This window comes from Saimiri boliviensis, chromosome 16 (assembly GCF_048565385.1).
Source record: "Saimiri boliviensis isolate mSaiBol1 chromosome 16, mSaiBol1.pri, whole genome shotgun sequence".
NCBI lineage: Eukaryota > Metazoa > Chordata > Mammalia > Primates > Cebidae > Saimiri > Saimiri boliviensis.
In genome coordinates, this window is record NC_133464.1 from 46,047,088 (window position 1) to 46,057,500 (window position 10,413).

A 10,413-nucleotide genomic window follows, 5' to 3' on the forward strand; every position below is an offset into this window, starting at 1 on the left:
TCTTATGATTAGAGTTATCTGTTCTCTTGACAGTCTTTGATTTTTTTTCTTTTGGGTGTAATGCATATTTGGATGTCCCAATTTACCACATTATATGGCTCAAATGCCATTCTCATTCTGTAGGAAAACAAGTGCCTGTTTTTCCATACATTCATGGTAAATGTACAGAAATGCCTCAGAATAAGTTTGCAGTAAGGGAAGTTCTGCAGTTTGGAATATGAAGTAAAATATTACTTGTCTAACGTGCAGATTTGATTTTCATAGTATTTTATTTCTTTCTTGTGAAATCCTGTTTCTACATAATATCATAAATTATTATCCTTTATTTAAATTATGTAATGCATGGGGTCTGTAAAATTTGTGTCTCCTGTTTAACATCTGTCTATTCATATCCTGTGGGCATGCCTTATTCAAACCTCTTTCTTCTAAATTGGATGCTAATGTAAGCTATATCAATCATTCTCTATTGTTCCCCTGGTGATCCCGCTTACATTTTCAGGTCATATGTGTCCAACCACACTTTAATTATCAATTTAGTTGCTACTGGTATGTCTCATAAGGCCTGCTTCTTCTGTGTTTTGTGAAGGGATTGACTGACAGCAAGATCAATGGCACATAGTAAATCAATTCTGTAGTCTTTGTAAAATGTCCCTTACTTAAGATTGAGAACATTTTTTTAGTGACTCTCACAAATAGAATATCTTTTTAGAAAGAAATCACTGTAACCTTTCTATTAGTTTTGATTTTTGAAATTCATGAATAAAATTACAAAATGTAGAATCTCCTCTGCTCTATCCCAGTCTCTCAGTATCTGCTCCTTACCCCATCCTGAAGACAACTATATTTTTCTCTTTCAATAAAATAGAAAATATATAATTACAGTTATTAGCCTGAGATTTCTTTTAATTGCATTTTAAATGTAAACTATGGACTTTATGAATAATTTAAGTGAAAAGGAAGCTTTAAGAGAAAATGAAATAAATGTTTTGTGCATAACTCATTTTAAACAGACAAACTTCTAAAATGATGGCTTAAAGAATTACTTAACTAGGCCGGGCATGGTGGTTCATGCCTGTAATCCCAGTACTGTGGGTGGCTGAGGTGGACCAATAGCTTGAACCAAGGAGTTTGAGACCAGACAGAGCAACATGGTGAAACCCTGACTCTACAAAAAATAAAAATAATTTTAAAAAATCAGTGGAGGATAGTGGTGTGCACCTGCAGCCCCAGCTACTTGGAGAGCTGAGGTGGGAGGATCACTTGATCCAGGGCTGTGGAGGCTGCAGTGAGATGAGATCATGCTACTGCAGTCCAGCTTGAGAGACAGAGGGACCTGTCTCAAGACAAAAACAAAAACAAAAACAAAAAGTATTATTTAAATAATGAATGTTTTGGATTGAAATCTAATTTAATAAAAATAAATGAAAAACTTCTCAATAGCTTCAAAAACTTTCAGTTTAAAAAGTTCTTTCTGACCACATTATGATCTCATATTTTTAGTTACTTAGTGCTTAGACAAAAAGAGAATAAAAGGTATTGTTTCTCATGGAGACATCAATATTCCAATTTTGGGGGAAATACAGATATGACATGTAGTTTAAATCTTGTTAATAAAGAAAACAGATGTTTATCTCTAGTGCATAGACGGAACATGATGATTTGATTGGTCATAACTTGTGTTTAGAGTATCTTTTCTTCCCCTTATTAACGAGGGCAGAATTTATGTCCTAGATTTAGAGGAGGCAGTAAAGGACATTATGACCATGCAGAGTCACATGGAGGTTGCAGCCTGCAACCGATTGGACAAGCAGGAGCTTTATATATTATATCCATAATATATAAAATAGCTACATTTCCTTTTATTCATTCATTCACTTACTCATACAGTATTCATGAAATCATGTTTATTAATCTACACTAGGTGCTGAACTAAACAAAACTGTCACTGCCTTTTTGGATTACAGACTGTAGTGAGGGAGAAAGACAATAATCAAACCTAAATAAAAGTTGTAAAGGCTGCTGTAAAAGAAAAGATTTGGATGTTGGGAAAGACTAGTGGAAAAGGATAATTTTAGACAGCATAGTCAATGAAGAACTAAATTTAGAAATTATTATATAATGCAGTCTTTCACTCAGTTTATTTACTCCTACATACTTATGTCCTGACACCTTTTTGTCATGATGTAACAAATGAATTCAAGTGATCTATCAAGTGTTTTCATAAATATGTATATCCTTTTTAAACTTTTTAGCTTTATTGGTTTCTTCCTGCTTGTCTCCTACCTTGTTTCAACTTTGGCCACTATTATAAAGCGACCATTCATTTGTGTATGTGTGTGTGCTTTTACAGTATCCATTGTCTATTTATCTATCTATCTATCTATCTATCATCTATCTATGTATCTGTCAATTGATTATCTGTGTGTCTTATCTAGGGCATTTAAAATGATTATATTATTTTTATGTTTCTGAATCTTGTTAAAAATTATTGTGGATAAATCACTCTAGCTAAAATCATGTATTTCTAACCCATTCATTTTAAATAATAAATAGTATTCCATGGGATGAAAAAAATGTCAATCATTTCCCTCTAGATGGGCATTTGTTTTCTTTCCAGGTTTTGTGAATAGCAAAAAACATGGCAAACATATTTATAGTAAATTATATGCATTTTCAGCTTCATTTATTTTCAGGAGATCTATTTAGAAAGATTTTTAATGGATCAATGTTTATATGTCTTTGGGGCTTAAACAGATCCTGCTAGTGTTCTTTACATAATGACTGGATCATGATATATGTATCAAACAGTAGGATAACCTTCTCTGAATACCCATAATGAAAGTTCTCTGGCCTTTTCTAATCTATTTTATCACAAGGCAATAAATATGGTTAAACAAGGATATTAAGACAAAATTTTTGCAGGAATGAAATATGAAAACTCTTGGTTTTTGTGTCTATGAAATGTGTCTACTACATAAATCATATAACATATTTTCTCTGTAGATTAATTGGTTGGTTTGTAATTTTTTTAACTCATGGTTTTGGATGTGACACAAATTTAAATTTGCATGGTGAGTATATATAAAACAGGCCGTACTGATATAGAGGAAAAACTTAACATTATTTCAAACTTCCACCAAAGAATAAGAAGGAATAATAGAGGAAATAAGATAAAAAAATGAAATGATTTTTCATGGTTGTCTTCATTCCTGTCTTCCTGCATACCCCAAGTCAGAACAAAAATGTTTCCTAAAATAATAAAATTTATTTTCCAAACTTTTGGTAGTTAAGCAAAAAGGTCAGCTTCTTTTCTAATGTAGATTCCATAGTAGCTGAAAATAAGGAAAATGCTTTTTTATAACCTAGACATATGGCATAGATTAGAAAATGAATAGAAATGGGTTCTGATTGGCTGGCTAATATTCTAATGAGATAGATTAATCAATGTAAACCACATAGCTCAGTTGAAATTGCCTTTCTAAATGGCCAATTTCGTTTTCTTCCAGCAGAGAAAATGCCAGTCTTTTCTGATGTAGTAAAATCTTCTTGTTATAACAAGTAAGCAACTCCAGAGTTACTGTTATTGTGGAACATCTGGTAACTACAAGATGTGGCTCCTCATAGATAACCATATCGCTGGAAAATAAGAACGTCCTCAGATGAGTTGTATTTCATGTTTTGTTATACTCTAGAGTATAGTTGCCTCATAATAGAGTAATCTCTTTCCTTTAGCACCATAAATGAAACCACAGATGCTATAGTTAGCTATAATTGGAGCAGCTTACCACAAATAAATAATAAAAATATATGCATAAACTATGTGCCTCTTATAGAGGTTGAATTGAAAACATTACAAAGTGATTACCCAAATCAATGAGACAATATACTTTAAATAATAGGAAGATAACCAACTAGATTCATCCCCTGATCTCATTATTTTTATAAACTGTACAATTTACTTCAAAATTTGTCTCAACAATGAAATTTCAAAAGATCTGAAAGTGTAGCTCTAACATAGTTATCTGCTTTTACATAGTTATCAACCAACTGATTTATAGTTTAACATCACCACACTCTAATATTTTAACAAGTTTCTACTTTTATAAATGTTAAATGTGTTCTTTCTGTTCATTATTGTCTTCTATTTCTACAATCATTTATTTCCTGTATTTGATATTATGTTCCTAAAATTTAATCAAATTTTATTTTGTTGATCTCACCATTACAACAGATAAATGCAATTAATGTCATTATTTGTTTAGTAAATTTTTCTACAGTTTAAAATAAATATTTTTGTGCACTCTTTGGCTTATATACCCTTGTTAGTTTTTTTTTAGGTACATGAGGAAATTGAAAGTTAAAGAACAAGCAGTTCAGATATCATGCATCAGTGCTGAATTAATTTGCTGTGTTCTTCATTAAAATTAGGTATAGATAATATCTGATTTGTTTAAACTCTGTAGAATCTTTAATAACTTGTGAAAACTAAAAAACCAACTAGCACATGAAAACCTTTAAAAAATGTGTTTAGGTAGTAATGTTCTACTTCTCATTGCAATCAATTTAACTTTACCCTTGACTAGACTACGTGAATAGTTTAAATGCCCTTCATTGAAGAAAAGTCCGGAGTGAGAGTTAAGTAGCAATAACATAGCAGTAGAAATGTTTATCTCTGGATTTCCATTACTGGTAGATTAATTTTTAAAATTTGAGTGATCTGTCATCAAAATAGGAACAAGTATGAGTATGTTTTATATGTGTAATTGGTAAAGATTTGGCACCAGCACTTAATTGGCAATATGCTCCTTTTGCACTGGTACTTCTAAGCTGTATGTTGTGCTAATGTATTTGACTTGTTTTTCTTTTTATCTTTGTTTAAAGGATAATTATTCTGAGAGTTCCAATCTTATAAAGTTGTAAGCCTCATCTTGAATGAGTTCTCAAGGACCTAAAAATGATCAGAATCATTGTGAACACAATATAGTTCAGAGACTTTTCCTCTGATCTGTACTGATTGGTAACCTTGGCACCAGAGTTGTATGTTTATACAAAATTATAGTTGAGAAATAAATTTGAATAGCTTTAAATTTTTGAAAAGCACCATGCATTAATGATTTTATACTTTCCACAAGTCTAACTATTAGGCACAGTTCCCAGATGTAGCACAACTCTGCTTCTTCCTAATTTATTCTCTACCGAAAGTTTTCTTTACTCCAACAGACAAATGACCAATTGCCCTTTGGATGTATTCCCAGCTGCATTTTTGTCTTAATATCTGTCTCTGTGGTAGATAGCAACTAGAATTTACATTTGATATATTTTTCTGCATTTTGCTGTGCAGTAGCTGAATCACACAGACTAAGTAACCTTCAAAATATTTTGGATAGAAAGATGATTTAATCTTTGATTTTCTGTACTTAAATCTGGAACAAATTAATGTACTTACTCATTTTGGTTTTCCAATAATTTCACCTTATTATTTTTCATTTTTAGAATTATGTGTACTTTTATTGTCCAAATTAAATAGAATATTTAAGGATCTGCAAAATCCAACGTACACTCTATTTCAATTCCAATTAAAATAGTGTTATTTTTATGCATGAAAGGGAACAGTGTGTTCATCTTAGTTACTTATCTATTAAGATTTGGTCTGTGTCATTAAGACTCCTTCAAAGCAAGGGTTGTAATTATTTCAACTGATGAAGCAGATGCTGCATTAAAAGAATGTGAAATTTGTGTCATTATTTTATTGACTCAGAGCTCGTGAAGATTCAGCAAGTTATTGTACTGCTCACAAATGTCTTCTTTCTGCAGTTATGATAGACATAAATTAGCAAGGCCAGGACAAAGTAGATCAAGTCATGATCATTTTAAATTAAAACATCCTAAATATTTCTGCATTTAAAAATTCCAACTACAATCCAGTAGAATAATTTTGAGTCCAAAATGTGACACCAGCTTGTGCTGAGAATAAGGATTATGTACCGCCTAGTCTCTAGGGCCTCATCTGCCTTTTCTACCAGCTGATTAGTATAGACAGGTATTCAAGGAGGAAGAAAATGTAAAGTGAGCTTTATTTAAGTTTTAATGAAATCGTTTGCTCTTCCTAGCGGTTTTCTATCATATTAGCAATGTTTCTTCATAATGCATGAATATTAAATTTGCCTAATACAGAACAAAATTGTCTTATTAAGAACTCACATATTATAATAGTGTAAAAGAGAACTAATGCAATACAGCAGTAATTCAATTTGATGAATGTTATTGATACAAAAAAGCAGCTTATTTTCCTAAGAGGATGTTAAAAATATTTATCATGCCTCACTGCAAAGAATTGCTCCTTTAAAAGCAGAAATATTCTTTCTAGTTAATTGTGTATCACAGACAGAAAACTTAGGGAAAGAGAGATAAACAGGTCTATCCTTAGCCCTGACTGAGAGGGTAGCTGTTTGATGATCTGAAGAGTATGTAAAAGTGAGGCATCTAAAGAATGAAGAGTCACAAAAAATATTCAGTGGAGGGTTAACAATGGGAATGGGAGATATTTGGAAGTGGATAATATGCTACCTCAAATAATAGAAGAAATTAAACATAAGAATTCCAAAGACAAATTGGTTTCATAATTACACTAGAAGTTGGTTGTAAAAGTAGAGGTCATAGAAATGTAAATATTCCTGTTGTTACAAGGAGTCAAACTATCACCCACATATTTCTTTTCCAATGTCTGTGATTACTTGGGTTATGTCTGTGTGAAGGATTCTGTATGTGCCCTTTGTTGCTGACCTTTTATTTTATCTTAAACTGCAGAGTTATTCCAGCTAAATCAAAAGGCCTTATTCATCTACTTACCCAAACTAAATGTTGTTTCTCATTCAAAGTTCTGCTATTTGATCCCTTCACTAAAATCAGAATAGCTGTTCTAGTTTTTACACAAGGGTGGAAGCTCTGAGTATTGACAAAGATTCCAGTAGATTCTGTATGTATTAAAAATTAATATGACTTGATAACAAAATAGTATGTATAACTCCACCAAAGGTAACATGTTTCAGAATTAAAGCATACCGAAAATATATATGATAATTATGTAAGGTAAAATTCACCTGTCTCATCTAATATACTTCCAGATATATAAAATATTTATTCATTATTTTACTATAGTTTTAAAAATTTTACCACACCCTTGTTTCTAACTTTATATCATATTTCAACCTTCTTTGATTCTTGTACTCATACCTGAAGGCCCACTTTAAGTGCTAAATTGTAATATCATTTTGAAAATCCAGTATCAAATTGTGTTCTCTCTTTATAAATAACTCCATTATGATACATTTCACTTCATGTGAAAGCTATTTGTTTATGAGTATCTCTCTTTCATTAGATTATGGTTCTGTTTAGGTAACACATATTATTTACCATCTCAAATCAAAAGTATCTAGCAGCATATCTGATATATAATAAATACTCATTAATTGCCTTCATGCTATTTTGTCATTCAGGTTCTCATTCAAGCTGTTTCATCAGAAAACTCTCATTTTTAACATATTCTTCACTATTTAAAATATCAATATGTTGTGCTAAGATAAAATAGATTATTTTTCTTTTTAAATGTCTTTCTCTTTACTTTTTTGCTGCTTCTGCTTATTGCATATAACCCCTTTTAACAATTCATAATTGCCTTCTGCAAAACTTGGCTCAAAAGTAAATGGACCTCAAACCATGTTTCCTATTTAATTTTATATCTTTATGAACATGAATCTTACAAAAGACTTAGTAAAATGGCTTGCACATGAGAGTACTAATAAACAACTGATTATTGAATAAAGGACTGCTCTGTATTTGCTTATGGAGATTAGCATGTAATAAGCAATTTAAAGCAAAAGGCATGCAATAACAGCTGACATTTCAATTGTGTAGATAAATATCTATGTAAAGAAGAATTCATTATTTAATCATTCTGGTCCCAAGGCAAATTTGAGTATATGTTAAACTCGGATAAAAAAGATCAAGTTTTGGATAGCATTGACTATTTTCTGACCTCAAATATAGTTTTGTGATTCACTACTGGTCATATGGATCTTATTGTTTCATTGAATAAGTTTACTTCACTCTTTCTGACAATAAAATCATATTTTATTAAGATAAATAAATGAAAATTTCATAGGAATAACATTATTTCTTAAACAATGTGATGGGGAAAAATTGTGAAATATTTCCTTTAGTTAAAATAATGAGTTAGGCAAGTGGATTTATTAGCGGTTTTCTATTTTAAATAAGAAAGATGACTCTCATTCATACTTACCAGGAATTGTCCTTTGAATTATATTCTTCTTTCCTAATTTGAGCATCTTTATCCATGTATTCTAAGACAAAGAGCTTCCAATACTGAAGGTCTTTAAGTCTTGATGTACCAAATAATGATTGGTTTTATCCAGATTATTATTTTTTTCATTAAACATGCTTAGTTTTACTGTGACATGTGAAAATGAAGGGAGGAAAAAATATCATTTGATCTCTCATTGCTTTACCAGCCCGAGAACTTTTTATTATATTCAGTAATACGTTGGTCTCCATTTTCCCTAGTATAGCTAAAAGGGTAATTTAAAAAAACTATTTTAAGGTTAAAAAGGTTTTCATTTAAAAATTCTAAGTTGATTCTTGTTTGGAAGATCTAGACTTCCTCTTTTTTATTTAAGTTCAGTTTTATTTTATTTTATTTTATTTATTTTTTTTTTGCTGTTGTTAAACATGAATAAGTTGCATTTCTCGAGTATGAGGCACACATATATTTGTTTCTGCCTTTTAAAATGTGTACTCTATTTGGCTGAAGGTCACATAAATATACAAATTACATAAAGTAAAAGAAATGCATGAATTTAATAAAAATTTAACTTGTGTAATTACATGAATTATCACAATATAACAATTATTAATGTTTCATAAATATCTTAATACAATTGAAGTATAAAATGTTAATATTCTTCCCTAACTTTCTTGAAAGACTATGTCTCCTCTCTATTCCTGTCTTCATCAACTCTAATCCCATTCATCACGTTTCGTATTGCAGGTTCCATCTTATCTGTAAATGTTCCTTTGACTCTTTCGACCAACTAAATTAAAATTTTTGATTGAACAGTTTTTCTGTTGATGGTAATTTATATAATTGCCATATTTGGCTATTGTAGACAAGTCACTATGAACATTTAATACTTGTCTCCAGGGGCACATGTATGCACTTTTTTAATATTAATTGCAGAGGCACATAAAATGAGCTTGTGCAATTTTAATAGGTTATATTACTAATTTTCCAAAATGGTACCAATTGTACTCCTATCCAGAGTGTAGATTACCTGTTGCATTACTTGAGATCTTCAGACTTTTGCATTTGTCAAGTGAGTGGATGTTTTTAGTACTTATTGATTGCATAAAGGTAATATTTGATAAAAGGTTGTGCATTTAGATCAGTTTATTTTAAATTTATTTTCATAAAGTTTCATAGTATTTTCCATAAAGATCTTGTATTCCTCATGGCTCTTGATTAAATTGGAGTTCAGACAAGAAAACAGAACTCAAGAAATTTTAAAAATGAATACATTTTTATGTAGAGAAGTAGATACTTATAAAATTATCTAATGGGCTACAGGAGTAATATTCAAGAAATGCCGTGACTTCAACTGTGGTTCAGAATATTAGGAAGTTGTTGCTGCTACTGTCAGAAGAAAAATTACATTGAAAGTTAAATAGAACTGGAAGATTTTTCAAGACTATTATTCTAGACTGTGTACATAAGACAGTGGCATTGAACTCAACCTCCCTGAAACAAGTCAAGAGGGTAGTTAAATGCTGGGATTAGCTCATGGCAAAGTATTGTAGGACATTTAAAGAGAAGTTGGTCAATGTGATTAGGCCATCTGTGCTTGCTAATTGTTCCTCTTCAAAGTTAGGCTCCTACCCTCCCATAGAGACTGAGACACAGGGGCACTGTCTGTCTTGATGATTAGATTTCAAAGGGATGGCTCCCAGGTCCTTGAGAAAGATGTTCCTGGATTGTACGAAATTTACATTTCAAAGGGTCAGAGAAAGAATCTGCAATTACACATTTTTAAAATAAATGCTTTAAGGAAAGTGAGGTGAGGGGCCTGGAATAAGGAAGAAATCTAAGTAGAGGAGGAATCAGTCTTAAAGCAGTCTTGGTCCCTGCCCAGGTTAGTAAACTTCAGGAAATTATTGCTTATCTGATAGCCACAGCAGAACTGCTATATTGAAGTAGGTAATTCACTGGGAAATGGCTGGAGAAACTGCAAAGTATGTTTTTTGAGGATGCCAAAGGGACCCCTCACCATTGCACAAAAACTAACTTTCCCTGTAAGTACCCTTAGCTGTGTCTCATAGGTTTTTGATTTATAATATTCTCAT